The sequence below is a fragment of the Mesoplodon bidens genome (genome assembly GCF_964165515.1).
Source record: "Mesoplodon bidens genome assembly, chromosome: 5".
Classification (NCBI taxonomy): domain Eukaryota; kingdom Metazoa; phylum Chordata; class Mammalia; order Artiodactyla; family Ziphiidae; genus Mesoplodon; species Mesoplodon bidens.
The window spans coordinates 144,848,595-144,873,516 of NC_138161.1; the positions used below are offsets into that span (position 1 = coordinate 144,848,595).

Consider the following 24,922-nt stretch of genomic DNA (forward strand, 5'->3'; position numbering starts at 1 on the left):
TGTTAGTGAAAAATATGCAGGGGGAGGGAGAGAAGGAGGAGGAGGAGGAAAGAAGGCAAGAAGAGAGGAGACGCATCATCTGATTTATCTTCCCAGGAATCTGGTAAGGCAGGAATTATTGTGCACCTTTCACAGATGAGGAACCAATCTCAGAGACGTTAAGCTACCTGCCAATGTTGCTTCTAATGAGAAATAACTGTATAATTAAGCAAATAATCCCGATCTGTCTGACATTAAAGCCACTGCTTTCTTTTAAAAGAATAATGTCCTGGGACTTCCCTGGAGACACAGTGGTTAAGAATCCGAATCCGCCTGTCAGGGCAGGAGACACAGGTTCGAGCCCTGGTCCAGGAAGATCCCACATGCCATGGAGCAACTAAGTCCGTGCGCCACAACTACTGTGCCTGTGCTCTAGAGCCCGCGAGCCACAACTACTGAGCCTGCGTGCCACAACTACTGAAGCCCACGTGCCTAGAGCCCATGCTCTGCAACAAGAGAAGCCACAGCAATGAGAAACCCACGCACCACAATGGAGAGTAGCCCCCGCTCACCGAAACTAGAGAAAGCCCACACACAGCAACAAAGACCCAACGCAGCCAAAAATAAATACATAAATAAATAAATTTAAAAAAAAAGAATGATGTTCATAATCACACCACTGGAGCAACTGTTATTTTTTTAATCCCTTTGTAGTATTTTCTGCATGAATCTCTTCTCTTATTCACCTAGCATTGTATCATGAACATTTGTAATGTTGCTAAATAGTCTTCACAGTAATGATTTTTATGTGATTTTCCACACTGTGGACATACCATGATTCACTGAGCCATCACTGAGCATGGTGGTGGTTTCAACGTCTCGGGATTATTAATGCCCACTTCCACCCTCCCCAAGGCAGCTCCCCTGGGATGAGTCAGGGCTCCCACCTGCCCTACGTCTGAAAGGTTATTTAGGTCACGGGGACCCCATCATGCCTGCAGTGGTGCAGCAAGGTATTCTGGAGCCTCTCAGAAGGTGAGAGCGACTCAGAAAGTTGTGTCCTCTTCCTCCTCTCACAAGCTTGCCATGGTCTTGGCCCTGACACTGCCCCCGACCCCGCCCCATCAGGCCACAAAAATCGGAGGTGTTGTGGACTGGACAGGCCAAAGGCTGCTCTAGGTGGTTTCTTACTGCCGGTGAAGGCAGCCCAGACATCTCAGGGGCCAAAAGGCACCCAGAAGACTCCAGAACTGGGATAGAAGGCAGACCCCTGCAAAGGACCTGGGTCATTACTTTATCCCCATTCCCCTGAGAGGCTCCTTCCAGAGAGTCCTCTGTTCTCTGCCCTGTTGGGGAACATGCACATCCCAAGCCTCAGCAACTCCAAGATGGCCTCTGGAAGCAGAAACACTCCCGGCAGGCAAGCAGGTGTGCACACCTAAGGTGACCGGCCCGAAGATCACGTTTTCAGGATGCTTCTTTGTTTTATCTGTTTGCAAGGCAGATATTTGAGGAGGTTGGGCTCAGAATTGCTTCTCGGTTGCCAGTCCCATGGGAAATGGTTCACATTCTTAGCATAGTTGCAGGGCTGTGAGGCAAAGTTGCTGACTGCAGACAGGTGCCAGGAGGCCGCTCCCACCAGACCCGAGGAAGATGAGCCACCGCCTCGGCATCCTCTCTGCTTGGACCGGTTCCGGTGTGGGAGCACTGGACGTTCTTCCCAAGAAGGCAGGGGGGTGGGAAGTCTCTAGAGCGAGGAGGTTTGGAGAGAGAGTCATTGCATCATTTATGCAGGCCCAGGACCAAGAAGGTTTTCAGAGGTCAAGTTCTCTGTGCCCCTGCCTGGCACACGCGCCCAGTGCCAGCAGCACTGACCTATGGAGATGCTCACAAAGTGTTAAAGAGGCCGGCTTTCTTGAGCCAGTGGGACTTCAATTTCTTCTGGGGGTGTTGCTGGTCACATTGTTTCCTTTTAATAAAGAACATGGATCATTTTTAAAAAATCAGTAAAGTTATTTTAAAATAAATAACTAAATAAAAGGCCCACCAAGCTAGGGCATTTCATCTCTTGCCTTGATTGTAAACCCCAGGGCGTAGCAATCTTTCTTGTCAGAAAATCATGATGTTAGCCCTCTGTGCCCTTTCCTGGAGTCGCTGGGACACCTGTCTTCGCTGCTGCAAGGGGGTGGGGCCGTGGCCTCCTCGGGTCAAACCTGCAACTGGTGGCCAGTCCTCACCCAGCACGGGCATGCCAGCGGGCAGCCAAGAACCACACACCTACAGAGTTCTCTGAAATGAGGAGCATCATTCCTGAGACCCCCGAGCGGAGAGAGCTTCAGACGGCAAGCTGGACTTTATTCAGGCCCTGCTCAGTGCCAGGAAATGCAGGGAGAGACATCCCCTCTGGCAGCACCTCTGTGGTCTGCGCCAGGCCCCTGCCCAGCCCGCGCGTGTAGGTGTGCGCTCCGGGAACCCGCCCGTGGCGCTGTCCTGGGAGCGGCCCCGCCCCCGCCCCCGCCCCCGCCCCCCTCCGACGGCCACAGCTTCGGAGCTTCAGGAAGCACCAGAGGACAGGAACTGACAGCGGAAGGAAAGCCGGGCAGCCTGCGGCCTTGGTGGCTGCGTGGCCGCCCCCCGTGAAACTGCGAAACCCTCCTGGGAACCTCGTGCCAGGTGCGCAGAGCGGGATGAAGAGAGGCCCGGACCCCGCCCTGGGGTGGCTACCGTCCGGGAGTACGGAAGGAGAGGCGTATGCCTCAGAAGTGCCAGAGCCCAACCTTTGCATGCGCCCAAGGGCTGACAGGCTGGCAGCCTCACGTTGCCTGAACTTCCCATACAGCCGAGGCTCTCAGCCCTGGCTGCACACCGCACATCACCAGGAGAGCTTTCGAAAACTCCCCGCAGCCGGGCCGCACCCACGACCAACTCAGTCGTGCTCCTTGGAGGCGAGACCCAGATATTAGCATTTTTTCAAGCTTCCAAGTAATTAAAATATGAGCCATGGTTGACAACCAGTGCTTTAAAAAGATATCTGGGGCTACCCTGGTGGCGCAGTGGTTAAAAGTCCACTTGCCGATGCAGGGGACACAGGTTCGAGCCCTGGTCCAGGAAGATCCCACATGCCGCGGAGCCACTAAGCCCGTGCGCCACAACTACTGAGCCTGTGCTCTAGGGCCCGCGAGCCACAACGACTGAGCCTGTGTGCCACAACTACTGAAGCCTGTGTGCCTAGAGTCTGTGCTCTGCAATAAGAGAAGACACCGCAATGAGAAGCCCGCACACCGCAACGAAGAGTAGCCCCCGCTCGCCGCAACTAGAGAAAGCCTGCGCGCAGCAACGAAGACCCAATGCAGCTGAAAATAAATAAATTTCTTTTTAAAAGAATGAAAGAAAGAAAAAAGATATCTGATGCATCCCAGGCTCATCAAATAAACTAAGTAGGGCTCCTCCTCAGTGACTCACAGAGCCGCATTCTCCCTCGAGGCCCGCCTCCCTAAGAGAGAGAGGAGAGTCTCTTAGCTCCTGCCATTCTCCCAAAGCTGTCTCAATCCCCACCTCCTGTGGGAAGCGCTCCCCCGCTGCCTCGGCTGCTGTGAGCACCTTCCTCTGAGGTTCCCGGTCACTTAGGACCTGTGTCACTTATCACGCATAGCCATTGATTGACTGATATTTGCCTTGTCTACAAATGGGGCTCTCCGTTCCCGTGGACGCACGTACTCTGCTGCATATTATGCTTCCTTGTAACACACTGACCTACCACCTACGACCATGCATCACCCATATTACATGTTCAGTAAGTGTAAGTAAGGCGCACTTACACTCTACTGCATTTCAACATTTCAGGCAATCTTGGTAAGAAAGTTGAATGTCTGACACAAATTAGTGGTTTTAATGTTGATCAGTCATTGTGGTCACGGAGGAAATGGGGGTGGCCAGCAGGGGGTGAAAATGGCTGCGGGAAGAAAGGCTAAGAACTGCCTGTTAGAGTCTCTTCCAAGAATGTATGTGTAACCCATATAACCCAGCTCCCGTGTGATCCAGGCTCCTCACTGGGCATCTGCTAAGACGTGGCCGCTCCACGGGGTAGTGGGTGGGGGAGATGTTTTCTAATTAAGAGCACTTTGAATATGTACTGCAGTCTCTTAAGGAAACTTGAACATGGCAAACTGAACCCACGCTTTCCCATCTCCTCTCTACCTCTCTCTCCATAAATCACATCTGAGGAGCTGATATATCAGCTAGGCCTTAAAGGGTAGAGAGAGAAAGAGAGCGTGTTTCAGGCAGAGAGACTAGCTGGGACACAATGCCCACTGGGTTCTCAGACAGGCCAGTGGTCCTGTGACTGTGGAATGAAGGGACTAAAGGATGGGGGTGGTTAAAAAGAGACGGAAAAGGAAGAGCAGGGCCAGTGTATGAAGGGCCTTGAATCACAGGCTAAGGAGATGGAGTCCAGGTTTTATCATCCAAAGCTGAAGGCCGAGAAGTGTTATAATGGGGTCACTCTGGCAACCTGGAGACCAGTCAGGGTACGGCAGCAGGCCCGGGAGAGATGGCTGGGCCAGAGAGAGGCTGCCCACGAGGGCTGCACAGTCAGGTCCACCTGCAGTTGCTGGGGAAGACATTTCTGAGCCCCACCTCCTGTGTGGTGTGTTCTCAGGCCTGGGGCCAGCGTTGGAGGTGCTCCCACATTCCTTACCTCAGAGACCCGTCCAGAGGCCCTGGCCTGCCTGTTCAGTCACCCCAGACCCAGATCGGCTACTCCATGATGCCCCTTCAGCCTCTGAGCTGAGATCGGAATCCCCCCCAGGTGTTGGTGGGCCTGCCCTCAGCTGTCTTCACCCGCAGGCCAACATTTTTGTTTTATGTCCAAGCCAAAGGACACTTACAGTCACCACCAAATTGAAAACAAATAAGCAGATCTCTAGACTCAAGCAAGAAATATATTTCAGTGAACTTTTAAAAACTGAGGAATAGCTCTTGAATTCTAAAATTTTTATGTCAATTTTTACCAGAAGATTTTAGGAGTCTGGGCTGCTTGGGTTTTCCAGGACGCTGATGCTGAGATGGAGTTAGGAATGCAAGATGCCTTATGGGGTGAAGTGTGGCAGAGGAGAAAACACCTGTGGAAGAAGGGAGAGAAGACACGACTGGAGCTTCCAGACTGCGGTGTGGACCTGAGCGTCTCTGCCAGCCCACCAGGGAGCACTAGAGGAGCCCAGGGTTAGGGGGAAGCGTGGAAATGCCTCGGCCCTTGTACCACCATCTTGCTCAGTCATTTGCCAAGGCCACCCCAAGAAGGCCTTAAACTTGTTCTGAAAGCTGGGTGGATGTAGCAGGAGTCAACACCTGTAGGCTGTGAGCTGACCACAGCCTTGCAGCTGGGCAGTCATTTCTTGGAGAGACACCTTCACGTCTGCCATGGAACCTCTCCTCCCCCCACCTGCCAGTCTGAGTGGACCACACCTGGAGCATTTGAACCCTGCCCCCCAGTCTCCACAAGTGGTCCCTTCACTCTCACCTTCCTTCCCTCCTGCCTCCGTCGGCAGAGGACATCTCTCCCGGGGATCTGTTCTGTCTTCTCCCTCCTTCCGCTTCCCAGCGCTGATGCCTTTTCCTTCATTCACCTCCTCACGATACTCTGCCCAAAACTCACCACAAGCAAAATCAAAAGATGAATGACGGGCTTCCCTGGTGGCGCAGTGGTTGAGAGTCCGCCTGCCGATGCAGGGGACAGGGGTTCATGCCCTGGTCCGGGAAGATCCCACATATGCCGCGGAGCGGCTGGGCCCGTGAGCCATGGCCGCTGAGCCTGCGCGTCCGGAGCCTGTGCTCCGCAGTGGGAGAGGCCACAACAGTGAGAGGCCCGCGTAACGCAAAAAAAAAAAAAAAAAAAAAAGATGAATGACTACCTGGGAAATAATCCGTATTACTTGAGTCACCAAGGATTCACCTTCCCAAGATATAAAAAGCTCAACAAAAGTCACAGACATAACCAAACAGAAAAATGAGCAAAAGCTATGAATGATGGTTCATAGGAAAAGAAACACAAACGGCCCTTGGCTGAAGAGATGCCCGACCTGACTCATAACGAAAGAAATTCCAGTTTCGACTACACAGAGATACTGTTTTCACATATCAGATTGGCAAAGAGCAAAACCTTTGATTCAACACAGCGTCGGCGTGAAAACAGAGCTCTCACACACTGCTGGTGGGAATGGGAATTGGTAACGCTGTATGGAAGATTGACAACATCCCTTTAAGTGACAAATTCCCATGACCTTCCAAAGGCGGTAGAATGTAATAGTTAAGAGAATGAAGGGGAGCCCCAGAACCTTGGTCTGAATCCTAGCTGTTCAGGTCGCCTACTTTTCTGTGCCTCAGTTTTTCTCATCTGTAAAAGGGGATGATAATAGTACCTACCTCTGGAGATGCTCATGAAAGGATTAAAATATATTAGTAATTATAGAGCACATACTATAGTGTCTGGCTCTTAGCAAATGCCATGCAAATGTTAATATCATTATTATTAATTGGCCCAGCAATCCCACTGCTAGGAATTTATCCTACAGATATGCTTGATCATGTGCTAAATGAGTGTACAATGTATTCACTGCAGCACTGATGCAACTGGGGAGAAAACTGCAAGTAATCCAAATGTCCTTAAAAAGGTTAAATTAACTGGTGCATGTGTATAATGGAATACTATGCGGATGCAAAAAAAACCAAAAAACAAACCCAAAAAAGCTCCTTAGTACTGATCCATTGTGTACAGAATACTACTGTAAGTTTTTAAATAAGGAGTAGTATAAACACAAGTCCACATTCCCTTATCCACAATTATGAAGTTCAAAACTCTCTAAAAAAAAGAAGTGTTTGTTTGTTTGCTTAGGAAATTTGGCACAAACTCATGTGGTAGCAAAACTTGAACTGAACTGAACTGAACTTACTTCAGGCTGATTATGGCTCCATTTATCCTACTTGGTGCAGAAATACTAGCATGTTTTATCACAGACTCTGCTGGGGATGTGACATAATATACACGTACGACTTTTGTACACTCCTCGAATTCCGAATTCCCAAACTCACCTGCCCCCGAGGGTTCCAGATAGGGACGTGTGGACCTTTTTTTTTTTTTTTTTTTTTTTTTGCGGTACGCGGGCCTCTCACTGCTGTTGTGGCCTCTCCCGTTGCGGAGCACAGGCTCCGGACGCGCAGGCTCAGCGGCCATGGCTCACGGGCCCAGCCGCTCCGCGGCATATGTGGGATCTTCCCGGACCGGGGCACGAACCCGTGTCCCCTGCATCGGCAGGCGGACTCTCAACCACTGTGCCACCAGGGAAGCCCCGTGTGGGCCTTTTTTGACCTTTTCTTTTTCCCGTTAAAATATCTCTTTAAGACTGCACAAGAAATTAGCAACAGTTGCCTGTAATGAAAGGAGCTGCCTGGCTGTGTGACAAGAACGTGAGGGACAATTTCACCATATTTGAGTCCAAGAATGTAGAGTCTATGGATATCTTACTTATTCAAAAAATAAATAAATACCATTGAAGACCTTCTCAGCCCAGGCTGCCGGGTCATCTTAAAGCCTGGACACCCTCTCACTGGCATGTCTGCGGCAGCCTGCCTGGGAACTTGGACCTGGGAACCAGGGCTCGAGGGTGGGGGCAGGTGGGACAGGAGCCTCATCTCTGACTCACGGTGCTGCCCTGGGCAGTTGGGGAGGCCTCCTCCCTAGAAAAGTGGAGACACTGAGAGTGAGTCACTGTCAGGCACTCCGATGGGCCGATTGGCAGGGAAGCCAGGTCCCTCGCAAGCACCCTCCTGCACACCTACTCTCTTCCGGAAGGGCGAGAGCCACCCTCCAACTCCATCTCAGCACATCTCCCAGCAGAGACGTGGTGTGAGGGTCTCCGATCCAGCTGTGACCGGCAGGGTCCTACAGATGGAGGCTCAGGGTGGAGGGCAGGGTGCACCACTGTGGACACACAGGAAGCTCCCAGCAACCCTGGTTTCCGGGGTGAAAATGCTGAAACAAGCCACCACATGAAGTCATGACAAGGGGGGATAATTAAATACATCCAGGGGATGGATAGACCTGAATATGCAGTATGGAATAATGCCCATGACCTAGTAATGAGTGAAAAAAGCAAATTGCAGAACTACATATATATATGTATATATGGGAGATATATATATATATATATATATATAAATCATATATAGTCCCACAAGGACGCTTAGATGGCAGGGGGTAGAGGGGAAAAACTAACAGAGCAAAGATGTTATAAAAGAGGAAAAGTAAGTGGCAGATGGACAGACTAAAACCAAGTGCCAGTCTGGAGGGACCTGCCCGTCAGGAGCCCACCGACTACTCTTCTGGGTTCTCAGGAGGCAGGCCCTGCAGGAGGGGCTGCAGTGGAAAGCAGGGCACAAGCAGTGAGACCCCGGCTCCCTCCCCACTGGGCAGCAGGCTAGCTTATCCTTCAGCCGGAGGAGACTGTAAAGTCAGACCCCGGGGACTCCAGATTCAGGGGCACCAGGGCACAACAGAGGGTAAGGGGGACCCAGCACTGAAAACGGGGGATTGGGTGAAGGTCCACACATGGAGGATGAGCCCCATGACCCCTTGCCCCCACACCCCCAAACACTGGCTGCCACTCAGCCATGCTGTGAGCCCTGCCCTCCCCACCAGGGGTAGATTATACCATTCTCAGAAGAAACTGAATGGCCTCAGAGGAAAGACCCACAGAAACTGACACCTGGGGCTCCCCAGACAAACCCCGGTCCTCCTATCACCCTCCAGTGAAACAAAGCTCTAGCCAAGCACACAGTTTCCTGTTAGATTTTTCTGAGCACCCCTCTTGAATTATGAACAGATGTGCAAGAGTCACCAGTCACTTGAAAAAACTCCTGACACCAAAGACAGAAACCACAACAAAGAAACAGAATAAAGCAGACAACATGTAATGCACAGAGTAGAAGAAAACGTCAAGGAAAACAGTAATACCTTTAGAGATGAGAAAATGGCTTCTGTTACATTAGATCAGAATATTTTTTAAAGACAGAAAGAAAAAATATCAGAAATTAAAATTGTGATTCTAAAATAAAACAGATAAGATTTAATAGGAAGAGTTGGAGATGAGAAAAATCATCCAGAGAGACTAAAAAGAGAAAGGACAGGAGAGAAAAGATGAAAAAATTTGGAGGCTCAATCAGAGGCCCAATGAGGAAAGGAGGTACAGAGGGAGCGAGAGAAGGAAATCATATGTAAAAATATCACAAGAGAACTTCCCTGAACGGAAGGACATGAGTTAAGTGCCTGTCAAGTACCCAGTACAGTAAATGAAGAAAGACCCAGAGCAAGAGAAGTGGTGGAGAGATTTCCAAATGCCTGGCATAAAAAAGATTCTAAAGACTTCCAGTAGGAGGAAAACAGGAAATCTACAGACAAACCGGAATCAGAAACTGAGTAGGGCTGCAAGAAGAGCGGGGTTTGATCACTGGAGGTGAGAAACTCAAATTCATTTTTCAAACGTGTAGAAATTGAGATACTTCTTCAGATGTTGTATAGACTGTTGAATATAGGAGCCTGGAATTCTAGAGATTTTAGTGCATTTTTTTCTTCTTTTCTTTTCTTTCTCTTCCTTCCTTCCTTCCTTCCTTCCTTTCTTTCTTTCTCTTTTTTCCTTTTTTCTTTTGTAGGACCCCTTCCCATAACCCATGTAGCAACCTAGTGCATATCCTTCCACACTTGTCTCTATGCCTAGATATCACACATCTACTAAATGTATATATGTATATATACACACACATATCCACATGTATACATACAGGCACATATATCCATATTTAGACACAAACATATGCAAGCATATCCACATGTGTGAACACGTGGCAGCACAGAACTGTGCCTCTCATGCCTCTGACTGTAGTGTTTGCATTGAGGCCAGGCTTCCCCCGTCTCTGACCCAGCAAGGCACGGACATTAAGCCAGGTCTGTTCCCAGGACACTGGACTCCAGGAACCTGGGACTTTGATTCAGTGACACCCCATCCGAGTTGCCGAAACTTTCTTAGAACTGCATTCTCCCAGCCTCCTCCAGCAAACTTCCCATTTTAAAAATTTATGTATTTATTTATTTTTGGCTGCATTGGGTCTTCGTTGCTGTGCGTGGGCTTTCTGTGAGTGGGGGTTACTCTTGGTTGTGGTGCATGGGCTTCTCATCGCAGTGGCTTCTCCTGTTGTGGAGCACGGGTCCTAGGCACGCGGGCTTCAGTAGTTGTGGCACATGGGCTCAGTAGTTGTGGCTCACGGGCTCTAGAGTGCAGGGTCAGTACTTGTGGCACATGGGCTTAGTTGCTCCACGGCATGTGGGATCTTCCCGGACCAGAGATCGAACCCGTGTCCCCTGCATTGACAAGCAGATTCTTATCCACTGCATCACCAGGGAAGCCCCAAACTCCGCATTTTTTTAATCACAGGAGTTTTTCCCAATAAACTTGAACTCTAATATCCCATTTTAGTGACTCATTCTTGAAGGGCTTAAACAAACAAAGTATATATATACATATATATGTGTGTATATATATATACATATATATGTATATATATATACATAAACTATGTATATATATATATATGTATATATATATATATGACTCTAGGTTTTTTTTTTTATACAGCAGGTTCTTATAAGTCATCCATTTTATGCATATCAGTGTGTACATGTCAATCCCAATCGCCCAATTCATCACACCACCATCACCACCCCCTGCCGCTTTCCCCCCCTTGGTGTCCATACGTTTTTTCTCTACTTCAGTGTCTCAATTTCTGCCCTGCAAACCAGTTCATCTGTACCATTTTCTAGGTTCCACATATATGCGTTAATATACGATATTTGTTTTTCTCTTTCTGACTTACTTCACTCTGTATGACAGTCTCTAGATACATTCACGTCCCTACAAATGACCCAATATCGTTCCTTTTTATGGCTGAGTAATATTCTATTTATACATGTACCACATCTTCTTTATCCATTCGTCTGTCAATGGGCATTTAGGTTGCTTCCATGACCTGGCTATTGTAAATACTGCTGCAATGAACATTGGGGTGCATGGGTCTTTTTGAATTATGTTTTTCTCTGGGTATATGCCAGTAGTGGGATTGCTGGGTCATATGGTAATACTATTTTTAGTTTTTTAAGGAACCTCCATAGTGGCTGTATCAATTTACATTCCCACCAACAGTGCAGGAGGGCTCCCTTTTCTCCACACCCTGTCCAGCATTTGTTGTTTGTAGATTTTCTGATGTTGCCCATTCTAACTGGTGTGAGGTGATACCTCATTGTAGTTTTGATTTGCATTTCTCTAATAATTAGTGATGTTGAGCAGCTTTTCATGTGCTTCTTGGCCATCTGTATGTCTTCTTTGGAGAAATGTCTATTTAGGTCTTCTGCCCATTTTTGGATTGGGTTGTTTGTTTTTTTAATATTGAGCTGCATGAGCTGTTTATATATTTTGGAGATTAATCCTTTGTCTGTTAATTCATTTGCAAATATTTCTCCCATTCTGAGGGCTGTCTTTTGGTCTTGTTTATGATTTCCTTTGCTGTGCAAAAGCTTTTAAGTTTCATTAGGTCCCATTTGTTTATTTTTGTTTTTATTTCCATTACTCTAGGAGGTGGATCAAAAAAGATCTTGCTGTGATTTATGTCAAAGAGTGTTCTTCCTATGTTTTCCTCTAAGAGTTTTATAGTGTCCAGGTGTACATTTAGATCTCTAATCCTTTTTGAGTTTATCTTTGTGTATGGTGTTAGGGAGTTTTCTAATTTCATCCTTTTACATGTAGCTGTCCAGTTTTCCCAGCACCACTTATTGAAGAGACTGTCTTTTCTCCATTGTATATCCTTGCCTCCTTTGTCATAGATCAGTTGACCATAGGTGTGTGGGTTTATCTCCGGGTTTTCTATCTTGTTCCATTGCTCTATATTTCTGTTTCTGTGTCAGTACCACATTGTCTTGATTACTGTAGCTTTGTAGTATAGTCTGAAGTCAGGGAGTCTGATTCCTCCAGCTCTGTTTTTTTCCTTCAAGACTGCTTTGGCTATTTGGGGTCTTTTGTGTCTCCACACAAATTTTAAGATTTTATGTTCTAGTTCTTTAAAAAATGCCACTGGTAATTTGATAGGGATTGCATTGAATCTGTAGATTGCTTTGGGTAGCATAGTCATTTTCACAATATTGATTCTTCCAATCCAAGAACATGGTATATCTCTCCATCTCTTTGTATCATCTTTAATTTATTTCATCAGTGTCTTACAGTTTTCTGCATACAGGGCTTTTGTCTCCCTAGGTAGGTTTCTTCCTAGGTATTTTATTCTTTTTGTTGCAATGGTCAATGGGAGTGTTTCTTTAATTTCTCTTTCAGATTTTTCATCATTAGTGTATAGGAATGCAAGAGATTTCTGTGCATTAATTTTGTATCCTATAACTTTACCAAATTCATTGATTAGCTCTAGTAGTTTTCTGGTGGCATCTTTAGGATTCTCTATGTATAGTATAATGTCATCTGCAAACAGTGACAGTTTTACTTCTTTTCCAATTTGGATTCCTTTTATTTCTTTGTCTTCTCTGACTGCTGTGGCTAGGACTTCCAAAACTATGTTAAATAATAGTGGTGAGAGTGGACATCCTTGTCTTTTTGCTGATCTTAGAGGAAATGCTTTCAGTTTTTCACCACTGAGAATGATGTTTGCTGTGGGTTTGTCATATATCGCCTTTATTATGTTGAAGTAGGTTCCACCTATGCCCACTTTCTGGAGAGTTTTTATCATAAATGGGTGTTGAATTTTGTCAAAAGCTTTTTCTGCATCTATTGACATTATCATATGGTTTTTATTCCTCAGTTTGTTAACATGGTGTATCACATTGATTGATTTGCATATATTGAAGAATCCTTGCATCCCTGGGATAAATCCCACTTGATCATGGTGTATGATCCTTTTAATGTGTTGTTGGGTTCTGCTTGCTAGTATTTTGTTGAGGATTTTTGCATCTATATTCATCAGTGATATCGGTCTGTAATTTTCTTTTTTTATATTATCTTTGTCTGGTTTTGGGGTCAGGGTGATGGTGGCCTCATAGAATGAGTTTGGAAGTTTTCCTTCCTCTGCAATTTTTTGGAAGAGTTTGAGAAGGATGGGTGTTATCTCTTCTCTAAATGTTTGATAGAATTCACCTGTGAGGCCATCTGGTCCTGGACTTCTGTTTGTTGGAAGATTTTTAATCACAGTTTCAATTTCATTACTTGTGATTGGTCTGTTCATATTTTCTATTTCCTCCTGGTTCAGTCTTAGAAGGTTATACCTTTCTAAGTATTTGTCCATTTATTCCTGGTTGTCCATTTTATTGGCATAGAGTTGCTTGTAGTAGTCTCTTAGGATGCTTTGTATTTCTGCGGTGTCTGTTGTAACTTCTCCTTTTTCATTTCTAATTTTATTGATTTGAGTCCTCTCCCTCTTTTTCTTGATGAGTCTGGCTAATGGTTTATCAATTTTGTTTATCTCCTCAAAGAACAAGCTTTTAGTTTTATTGATCTTTGTTATTGTTTTCTTTGTTTCTGTGTCATTTATTTCTGCTCTGATCTTTATGATTTCTTTCCTTCTGCTAACTTTGGGTTTAGTTTGTTCTTCTTTCTCTAGTTCCTTTAGGTGTAACTCTAGATTGTTTATTTGAGATTTTTCTTGTTTCTTGAGGTAGGCTTGTATAGCTATAAACTTCCCTCTTAGAACTGTTTTTGCTGCATCCCATAGAGTGTCGTGTTTTCATTGTAAGTTGTCTCTAGGTATATTTTGATTTCCTCTTTGATTTCTTCAGTGATCTCTTGGTTATTTAGTAACGTATTGTTTAGACTCCATGTGTTTGTGTTTTTTACATTTTTTTCCCTGTAATTGGTATCTAATCTCATAGCGTTGTGATCAGAAAAGATGCTTGATATGATCTCAGTTTTCTTAAATTTACTGAGGCTTGATTTGTGACCCAAGATGTGATCTATGCTGCAGAATCTTCTGTGCACACTTGAGAAGAAAGTGTAATCTGCTGTTTTTGGATGGAATGTCCTATAAATATCAATGAAATCTATCTGGTCTATTGTGTCATTTAAAGCTTATTTTTCCTTGTTAATTTTCTGTTTGGATGATCTGTCCATTGGTGTAAGTGAGGTGTTAAAATCCCCCACTATTATTGTGTTACTGTCAATTTCCTCTTTTATAGCTGTAAGCAGTTGCCTTATGTATTGAGGTGCTCCTATGTTGGGTGTATATATATTTATAATTGTGATATCTTCTTCTTGCATTGATCCCTTGATCATTATGTAGTGTCTTTCCTTGTCTCTTGTACCATTCTTTATTTTAAAGTCTATTTTATCTGATATGAGTATTGCTACTCCAGCTCTCTTTTGATTTCCATTTCCATGGAATATCTTTTTCCATCCCCTCACTTTCAGTCTGTATGTGTCCCTAGGTCTAAAGTGGGTCTCTTGTAGACAGCATATATATGGGTCTTGTTTTTTTATCCATTCAGTGAGCCTGTGTCTTTTGGTTGGAGCATTTAATCCATTCACGTTTAAGGTAATTATTGATATGTATGTTCCTGTTACCATTTTCTTAATTGTTTTGGGTTTGTTTTAGTAGGTCCTTTTCTTCTCTTGTGTCTCCCACTTAGAGAAGTTCCTTTAGCATTTGTTGTAGAGCTGGTTTGGTGGTGCTGAACTCTCTTAGCTTTTGCTTGTCTGTAAAGCTTTTGATTTCTCCATTGAATCTGAATGAGATCCTTGCTGGGTAGAGTAATCTTGGTTGTAGGTTCTTCCCTTTCATCACTTTAAGTATATCATGCTACTCCCTTCTGGCTTGTAGAGTTTCTGCTGAGAAATCAGCTGTTAACCTTACGGGAGTCCCCTTGTATGTTATTTGTCATTTTTCCCTTGCTGCTTTCAGTAATTTTTCTTTGTCTTTAATTTTTGCCAGTTTGATTACTATGTGTCTTGGTGTGTTTCTCCTTGTGTTTATCCTGTATGGGACTCTGTGCACTTCCTGGACTTGGGTAGCTATTTCCTTTCCCATGTTAGGGAAGTTTTTGACTATAATCTCTTCAAATATTTTCTTGGGTCCTTTCTCTCTCTCTTCTCCTTCTGGGACCCCTTTAATGCGAATGTTGTTGTGTTTAATGTCATCCCAGAGGTCTTTTAGGCTGTCTTCATTTCTTTTCATTCTTTTTTCTTTTTCTGTTCCGCAGCAGTGAATTCCACCATTCTGTCTTCCAGGTCACTTATCCGTTCTTCTCCCTCAGTTATTCTGCTATTGATTCCTCCTAGTGTAATTTTCATTTCAGTTATTTTATTGTTCATCTCTGTTTGTTTGTTCTTTAATTCTTCTAGACCTTTGTTAAACATTTCTTGCATCTTCTCAGTCTTTGCCTCCATTCTTTTTCCGAGGTCCTGGATCATCTTCACTATCATTATTCTGGATTCTTTTTCTGGAAGGTTGCCTATCTCCACTTCATTTGGTTGTTTTTCTGGGGTTTTATCTTGTTCCTTCCTCTGGTACATAGCCCTCTGCCTTTTCACCTTGTCTATCTTTCTGTGAATGTGGTTTTTGTTCCAAAGGCTGCAGGATTGTAGTTCTTCTTGCTTCTGCTGTATCTAGGTTTTTAAATCATTGTTTTCCCTAAATACTGTAAATGCTTTTCTTCATCTTGCTTTACTTATTCATCAATGTCTAATGAAAATTTATTAGGGCATTTCTCTATTTCATTCTTTTAAATGGCTGCACAACTTTCCTAGGTATGGATGCACCCTAATTTACTCAACCTATAAATGGTCATTCACTTTGATTCCAGTTTTTGGACACTATGGACAGAGGTGCAATAATTATCATTATCTTGTACAGATATTTGAGGATAGATGATAAAGAATAGATTGGCAGTCAAAATATATTTATGTACATATAATTTATACAACTTATAATATATCAAATTGTTAATTTTGTGTAATAATTTTAATTGATGTTGCCAGATTGATTTTTTAGAAAGCCTATAAAAATGAACATTTCCACTAACAATGTATGTGAATATCCCTTTCTTTCTCTGCAGGTCCACAAGCAATAGGTATTACCAATCCTTTTCATTTTTGGGGGGTGGCTGATTTAACTACTTTGCTAACTAGGAGTGATTTTTCATATCTTTTGGTTCTTTAGAATTGTTCTTAAATAAATTGCCAATATTTCTATTGGGTCATTTATCTTCTTCTTGTCAGTTTCTAAAAATTCTTTGCTTCTTTTGTCCTGGTTTATAAACATGGTCTTCAAATCTCTTTATCTGTTGTCTTTGTGTTATCTCTTGCCACACAAAGTTTAAAATTATAATCTAGTCAAATATGTCAATTTTTCTTTCATAGCTTCTGGGTTTCTTGCATTTGTTAAAGCTTTCCCCCACCGTCTTCATGGTCCAATAAGGCTGCGAGAGCTCCAGCCATCCAATCTGTATTACAGGCAGCAGTATGGAGAAAGCGACAAGAAGGGCATTCCATCTCTCTTTGAAAGAAACTTTCCAGAAATTTCTACCCAATAATTCCACTTACAAGTCATTGCCATAATTTAGAGACATAGTCATAGCCAGCTACAAGAGGAATATTATCACAGCCATCTTCGGGAAATGAAATCTGCCACACCCACATTTAGAAGCAAGGGTGCCCTTGCTTCGTGACATTCAATAGACATTCAATAGACAAGCAGAGACCACACAGTGCTAAGAGTGGGCTGGAGCCCGGAAACCTGCTTCTTAGGAGAGAAAGGGCCTCTATTCTGCCTCCACAGGCACCATGCTTAAGACAGTTGGATTGCTAAGTCAGGAAGGTCTCAGCTCTGAGGCTTGTGTGAACAAACCCCAGAGTGGCCGCAGCTTCCAGAAGTGGCACCTCTGCCTCAGGCCCCTCTCCCCTCAGGGCCCTCCCCCGGGGACGGCCAGAAGTTTGCAGCGGGTGGGCAATAGGCAAGCCTGCTGGCATGAGGGGCTGATGGCTTCTGAACTCTGGGAAATACCACCAGGCATTTCCAGGAAGATGGGGTCTTTAGAGAATTACTTATGATTCATGCCAATCTGCAGGGCGTGTCTGTGCCAGAGAGAAAAACATAACACTGGAAATACTTTCTCATTCCTTCACCCAGTCCCTCACAAGCCCAGAGAGGGGCCAGCCACACCCACCCAGATATTTCTTGCAGGTTTTCTTCCTACGGTTATGCTCTCTGTTGAGAAAGCACCAATGGAAGAGGTAGGTCACTGGGGGAGCAGCTGGCCAAGAAGAAGGGAGGCTTAGAGGTTTCAGTTTGGAAGAAGCTGGGAAAGAAGCTGGAAGCCAGCAAACCAGGCTGTGGGTAATGCGGATCCAGTAGGGCAGCATGCAAAGGCCGGTTCCACCAGGTCCCAATGGTACTGTTCTCTGAGTTCTCCACCTCGCTGAGCCTCGGCTTCCTCATCTATAAAGTGGGAGTGGTAAACCTGGCCCTGCCCCCTTGCCAGCACTGAGAAGCAGGGTGATTTAGGGAATTTTCCAGTCTCTCATAGCCCAGGGTTAACTACATTGTACAGCCCAGCGTGCTCGGCTACAATTCTCCTGTCTTTTTGAAATACCTTTAATTATACAAGTATTACATGTTCACTGTTAAAATAACGAAAAAAGCAGAGACAAACAAAATGAAGGCCATAAAAGAGAGAAAGCAATTAACATCTGGGCATATGCTCTTACAGTTTCCAGGACCTGGATATATTTTAAATAGAAACCATACTTTATATATGGTTCTGTAATCTATTTTTCGCTCAATGATATACCATGAGCTTCTTTCCAAAAGTCGATAAGAAAACTTCCATGAGATATTTTAACACTTGTGTGATATTCTGCCAATGCCGTATTCAATTCTGAACCCATAATCAGTATTACTCATTTTTCCTTTCCCTCGGATTCTTCTGTCTTTATTTAAAATTCTGCTGTTTTGTTCACCATGGATTGATTTTTATTTTTTTAATATTGCATTAAAATATTATTCATCTTGATTATGGCGTCTTCCCCTAAGATTATTTTCAACGTTTCCAATTAATTCGTCTCTCTATTTCCAGCATCCAGCACAGTGCAGTATACCTGACAGTGCTCAATAAAGAGCTGTTGAAAGAACGAAAGAATGAATAAATGAATGACTGAATTGGTGACGGAAGGAAACACTGCCTCCCTCACACAGGCTGAGTCAGGAGCTCACTGATACCAGGCTGATGGCTGGGTCCCTTCTCCTGGGGCGCCGGGCCTGCGCCCCCTGTGTGGACCTGCCTCACCACAGCAACAGCAACAAGGGATCCTCCCAGCCCTAACCAACGTGCGGAGTTTTAAAATAACGAAGCCAGAATCTAAGGGAGGAAATTCTAAGAATGTGAAGTAAATCAGAAGGGCAGAGGTGGTTGTTTACTTTCCATTGACTGCCTGGTCCTCTGCCTCCCTTCCCCCACCCCAAAGGCTGGGGGAGGGGTCCGGATTCAGATGTCAGCACCACAAAGCTAAAGGAAACCCATCTTCCTGTGTTTGCCAAGGAACAATGCTGGAGAGGCCATTCCAAGGCCTGCACTTTTCCTCTATACAGAAGAATTTAGGTCCTGGTGCGTGCCTGGGAGGGCGGCTGGACAAGGAATTTCTGAATGTAAACATTCTTGTTCCATCACTCAGGAGCATTTGGGATGCACTGGCTATCATCCCAGGTGGCCTCCTGTACTCAGATCCGTACAGATCCACACCAGGTGAGGATCTAACAGTGGATATGGGGCCTTGGCTCCACCCTGCAGCCAATCAGCTGAAGAGTCGGGTCTCATCAGCTTCCTCAGCCTCTATCACCCAGCACTCCCCCTTCAGCTCGTATCAGGCTCTTACTGCTCCTTTTCTGAACTACTGCCCAAGTCCAGCCTTCCTGGCCCTGACCCTCCTATCCTCATCCACGGGCTGTCTTCCCACAATGCACCTACAGGCGAGGCCCTTCCCTGCTCCCAATCCTTTGCACCGGCAGCACCAGACGCCCAGATGTATTCCAGGACCTTCATGATGGCCAACCACACCGCTCTCATCTCCTGCCTGCTCCCCTCCTCAACCAGGGAGGGACAAAAGAATAGGAAGTTCCATGACCAGTGTCCATCCCTCAGCCAAGCCCCTCCCCAGGGCAGAAGAGCTGGACAGCTACCCTCCTCAGAAGCACAAACAGCTACTTTGAAGGGAAAGAGGAAGCAATGAATCAGGCAGGGCGTTGAAGACCAGCCAGTATTTACTGAGCATCTACTAGATGCTAGGTACCATGCCAGATGCTTTATGGGCTTTATGTCTCTGTCCCCAAAATACTCCAAAGCATCATGCTGAGTCGTGATGCTCTTTATATTCCTCGCAGGTCCACTACTGTGTTTCCTGCAGAATGGGAGCTCCATAAACCAACCAATATCATGGGTTCAACTGAGGTGGAACCCTGATCCTTGTTGTGACTCAGCTGGTGGCATGGCAGGCACTTTTGGGGAGGCAGGCTCAGGGAACCCGTTGGATCACACGGTCTTCCTTCAGCCTCCGAACACAAGGTTCCCTCTGTCTAGAACACTGTTCCCCCATCTTTTGGGCTAACTCCTATTGGCCTTTCAGGTCACTTGGCAGCTTCCTTCAGGAAGCCTTCCTGGATCTCCCAATCTGGGCTATTCTTTTATGTTCCCCATCACCCTCAGCTTCTTCCCTCTCTCTGGGTGTTTGAGCGACTGTCTCTAGGATCAGAACGTCAGCTCCTAAAGGACAGGTGATGCCTTGTTCACCTCTGTGTCCCCAGAATTTAGCTCAGGGACTGGCACAGAGCAGAGGCTTGGTAAATATTTGTTGAATGAATTAAATGCTTATTCTTGGATATTCAGTCTCTCCCTGGCTGGTCAAAGAGCACCTAATCCCAGACTGGATTGTCTGCTTTTCCCTTCCTATCTTCCGGCCTTTCCATCCACACTATGCCCTAAAGATGGGCAAATCTAAGGTCTGAACTCTGCCCCTTGAGGCTGGGGGCAGAGAAGGTGGATTCCATCTCCCCTCCCAGCTACAGGCCCTGCCTTCTCGGCGCCCGCGCGGACTACTTCGGGTTTCCCCCCTTTTCTAAACCACAGCTGGTCTCGAAGCACCACTAGCCGGGGGCTGGAGCTGAGTCCCAGCTGGCCTGACAGCCCTCAGGACCCTGTCCTCCAGCCGGACGTGCGGCAGGTCCTGCGGGGTGGCAGACAGGGGGCCTCCCCTGGAGCCGCTGCCAGGCGTTCTCCGACGGGAGGGGACGGAACTTGCGCGTCCAGGGCGCGCAGCGAACACCCTGTTCACATTCCTGCGCCAACCGGAATGCGGACAGGGGAAGAGCCAAAGGCCGCATTCCTCTGGCCGGCGCGGGAACAGGGCCCGGACCCCGCCCCCAGGCCCCGTCCCCCGGACGCGGGACCCCCGGCCGAGAGGGCGCCCCCTGGCGGCGCGGGCGGCCCTTGCCTTCCAGTCCCGGCCCCCTGCGCGTCCTCCCCCGATCCTCCCTCGCTCCCTGCGCCCGCCCACACCCCGCTTGACCTTTGGATCCAAGAATCCACTCCTTCCTCTTCCCCGGGAAGCTTCCAGCTTCCGGACCCTGATTAGGACTCCAGAGGGCCTTTTGTTGCTTGTATCTCAGTAACCCTTCTCCACGTTGTTTTCGTTTTTTGTTATTTGCTGCCAATCAGATCAGGTAAAAAAGAATGGCTTCCCAGAGCCTAAACACAAAATCCTAACTCCAGGGTGGTTTCCTTTCCTGGCTTCCCATCCTGTACCCAGAAAGCCGCGCTCGACCCTCCTCTGGTGGGTGCTTCTGCGGGAGTCTCCCACCCTTGTGTGTCATCTCCTCCCCATCAGGGCCAGAGACCAAGATGAATGAGCTGCAGGCCTCACCCTGGCCGAGTCGCCCATGCCGGCACCGTCACTTCCCGCTGCTCCACTGAGGGCTTCAGGAAAGGAGATGCAGTCCGTCCCTAGTTCTTGTGGCCCCAGGTGGAAACCTGTGAGAAAATGAGCCTGGGTCTGTCGGTCTGTACACTGGCACCTACTGGAAAAAGCACCACTACCTCACAGCGAGGATCCCTGCTACTGATGGGAGTCGAAGCCCCAAGGAAGTAGAAAGCCACTAGGCTGAGGGTTTCCATGGTAGTGTAGAAACCACTCACATCACCTGCACACAAACTGCACCAACCTCAAACACCACTGAAACACGTAAGCAAAAAAGTACTTTTACCCAGACCAGGGTCGGGCTGTACCTGTTTAAGTCACCCTCTAGGGACTTGAAGAAGAGGGGTGTATACTCACTCCTGCATGAGGGGACAAGCAGCTTGGTTTCCCAGATACCTGGTAACCGTGGATGGTGGATGGTGCCAGGAAGACATGGGCTGGCACCCAACTCTCTCAGCTTGTTGTCAGGTATCTTTCTGCGTGGGAAAGAAGCTTCAACCTAACACTGTTTGCATATGGAAATTTGCATGTTTATCAGCCCACGAACAGTTAGGCACTCACCCTGTGGTTAAAGCGACACCTGGGCAGCCAGTAATGAAGCAGGCATGCCTGGAACTTGCATTGCTCACCATTGGGGAGGGTTGTGAATGTTGCCAACAAAGATGGGAAAGCAGAAGCCAAACTCCCATTGGCCAGCACCTCAGCTGCAAGAAAGGGTTGGGCGGCAGGGGAGCTGGATTGGAAGTTGGCCTTGAAAGCTGGCTTACCTTGCTCAGCTGATTTCTTAGCCTCTAAGAGGAGGAAAATACTGTGGTCCCTTCCTACCTGGCAGGGAGGTAGGCCCAGCGTGACAAGTTGGCAGGTGGCCCTGCAGCTCTGGTTTGCGATTGCAGCCCTGGCTCCAGGTCTGCCTCTTCCCCATGACAGAGAAAATGGACATTCTAGACTTTTCTCACCACCCTGGCGGTTCACCGAATGGCAGTGCCAGGGCTCTGTGTCAGTGGGGTGTGAGGGTGCTTGAGGTGATCGTGAAAGACTCAGGAGAAGCCCTAGTGGTGAGTCTATTCACTTTACAAACATTCACTGAACCCAGGCCCTACCGCCAGGAGACTTACTGTGCACTGGGGGAGACAGACGCCAACCCGGGCCGCGCAATGCAGTGTGATGGTGTGATGAGTGACGAGGTAGAGACAGGCCCAGGATGCAGCGGAGGGGGGTAGACGTGGGGGGGAGGGAGTGCTGGCCAGCCCGGGGCAGAGCATGGGCAGGAGGGTCTTCTATGGGGGGGGCGGGGGCGAAGGAAGGCTCTGCCAGAAGAGGGCGCTCTAATTCTTGCCTCTACTCCAGAGGCCTCTTCAGTATTGTGAGGCCAACATGCATTGTGCTGTTTTTTGTTAAAGGGTCTCCATGGATGTTGCTGGTCACGTGGTTAGATCGGCCAGCCTTTAAGCCTGGAGTTCTGAGGTCCCTTTCTAAAGATGAGTGGCATTGTAATTCCCACTGGGTCCAGGCTGGGCTGTGGTTTCAGGGATGAATTTGCCCCAGAAATTCACCCCCTTCTCATGGAGGTACTTGCAGCCAGGGCCCCCCTTCGCTGATGTGTGGACTGTCATCTTGCTCCCCACGGCCCTGTGAGTCTGGTGTGGGCGGCGGCTCCCATCCACTGGGAACGTCCCACACACTTGGGTGAGTGACTGACCCCCTCTGAGCCTCACTCCACCCTTGGGCTTAAAATCAACAGAAGGCTACTGGGCCCCACCTATCCCATATTGAGAAAAATGAATTCAGATTATAAGCCCTCTGGAAAAACTATAGTTTTCAAACACATCATTATATAGAGTGATGTTTCTATAATATGAGCATGCTTTGGAATCATCAGTTGGTAGAGGTGGGGACAAGGGTTTATTTAAAATGCTTTTTCCTCAGGCCACTCACCGATTCTGAGTCGGGAGGTCTCAGGTGGGACGTGGGAATCTGCACGTTTCCAAATCATCCTAAGGAATTCTGATGCCATTGGACTTTGGACGGCACTTTGATAAGAACTGATACAGGCGACCGTGCATCTGTTCTCAGTGAGTCCACTTAGAATGAACTCTCCCTCTGTCAAGATTTGGGCCGATCTTTTTAATCTTCTGCCCCCGAAAGGAAGCACATAGGGACTGGGGCTGAGAGGGAGGCCACTCCATTATGCAGGGTGGGGAAACATGCAGTAAACCAGGACGGACCCTCGGGGGTCCCGTAAAGTAGGCCCACTCCAGTGAGCCCGGAAGAGGGCCACGCACAGAAGGCTCCCACCTCCCCTTCCTCCTCCTTCTGTGACAGGAATCTGGCACTCGTGAAGCAGACCAAAAACAAACAAAAACCACCCTATTTGAAATGCCTCAGCTGGAATCTGAACCAAATCCCAAAGGGTCATGGTTCCAATGTCTGGCCTTGAGCAGTGTCAGCAACAATCTTCACAAAACCCAATGCTTAAGCCTTTGGTACACAGCAAACTGTAAGAACTGTCAGGACAGGAACACAGGACTGTTGGCAGTGGCACACACCAGTGATCTCCAGGCTCTTTTGATCTGGGCCTCAGCCTCCAAACACATTTTTGCTTGCACCCCTGATAAGCCATATGGCTGTACTCCTATCGCTAGTACTACTGATATCAAGGCCCAGCTATGTTTGTTATTATAGCAAAGCTCTCTATAAATGGTAATAGATATAATTTCAAATGGTTTTGACAGGTTTGAATTTGGGAGACTGATGTCTTGTCAGATCTGAATGGGCTGTCCTTGTTTTTATGTCATATGCAGCTAAGAGCTCGTACGAGGAGTGGAATGAGAGCTCAGTCATGTCTCTTTCTCTGGGTCACTTGTGCAGGTACCATTTGTATTACCTTCAGACTCTGGTTTCTTCACAGGGAATTCTTAAAAGCTACTTGTCCGTGCTGTAAGGATTACTTTCTTTTTAAAAAAATTTTATTATTTATTTGGTTTTGCCGGGCCTTAGTTGCTGCCAGTGGGCTCCTTAGTTGTGGCTGGCAAGCTCCCCAGTTGTGGCATGTGAACTCCTGGTTGCAGCATGCACATGGGATCCAGTTCCCTGACCAGGGACTGAACCTGGGCCCCCTGCACTGGGAGCGTGGAGTCCCAACCACTGCGCCACCAGGGAAGTCCCAAGGATTACTTTAGGTAATGTACGTAATACACTCCATAAGTCCAGCCTGGTGGGGACACATAAAGTCTGTCACACGTGCTTTGCTGATACAGGACTATTTGACATCCATTCCAGTGAGAGAACCACCACCAATTTGAACATTAAATATTAGCAAGGCTACATTCTTATTTTTAGATCAAAAATGTAAATAAATACATAAATGAAAGTTCTAGTATTTTCTCCCTGTACCTCCAACAGATCATCCTGCATACCCCAATTTGGAGACCAGTAGTCTAACTGGATTCGCCCACCCCAGGGGCTCACCTCCCTGAGAGCCAACCTTCCTCTCTCAGGAGGAGAACCCAACAGTTAGCCAGGCCCCCCAAAACCAGACGGATAGACCCCTACACCTAGAAGAAATTCTGACAGAGCAGAACTCTCCAGTTCAGACTTCTACTTTGGCATCTGCAATGGCTAACCTCCCATGCTCCCTTGTGTCTGGTTGGGGGGCATGCAGGCTGAAGGCTGTGCTGAGGACTGTGGTAAGGTAGGGCAGGTCCCCTAGAGTTTGGGGGACTCCCTTGGGCTCACAAGTCCAAGCTCCGACTGTGTTCTGTGGGGGACAAACTAGGTCAGTGGGGGACCGCGGCCAGGTTCCTGACCCGAGCATGGGGAAACAGCGGCCCCTGCTGGCTGGGACACACCGTGCCTCAGAACCCTGGCATCCCTCCTGCTGTTAACATTTG

General features: G+C 47.1%; 1 long non-coding RNA gene across 1 annotated transcript; it reads right to left on the reverse strand.

Annotated features, from left to right (window-relative positions):
• Positions 1 to 242: 242 nt before the first annotated feature.
• LOC308618259 lies at positions 243 to 8,039 on the reverse strand. The gene is made up of 3 exons (XR_014015979.1): positions 5,498 to 8,039; positions 4,989 to 5,099; positions 243 to 1,948 (listed from the first exon to the last, which is right to left on the reverse strand). It is a non-coding gene; the product is annotated as an uncharacterized lncRNA (long non-coding RNA).
• Positions 8,040 to 24,922: the final 16,883 nt, after the last annotated feature.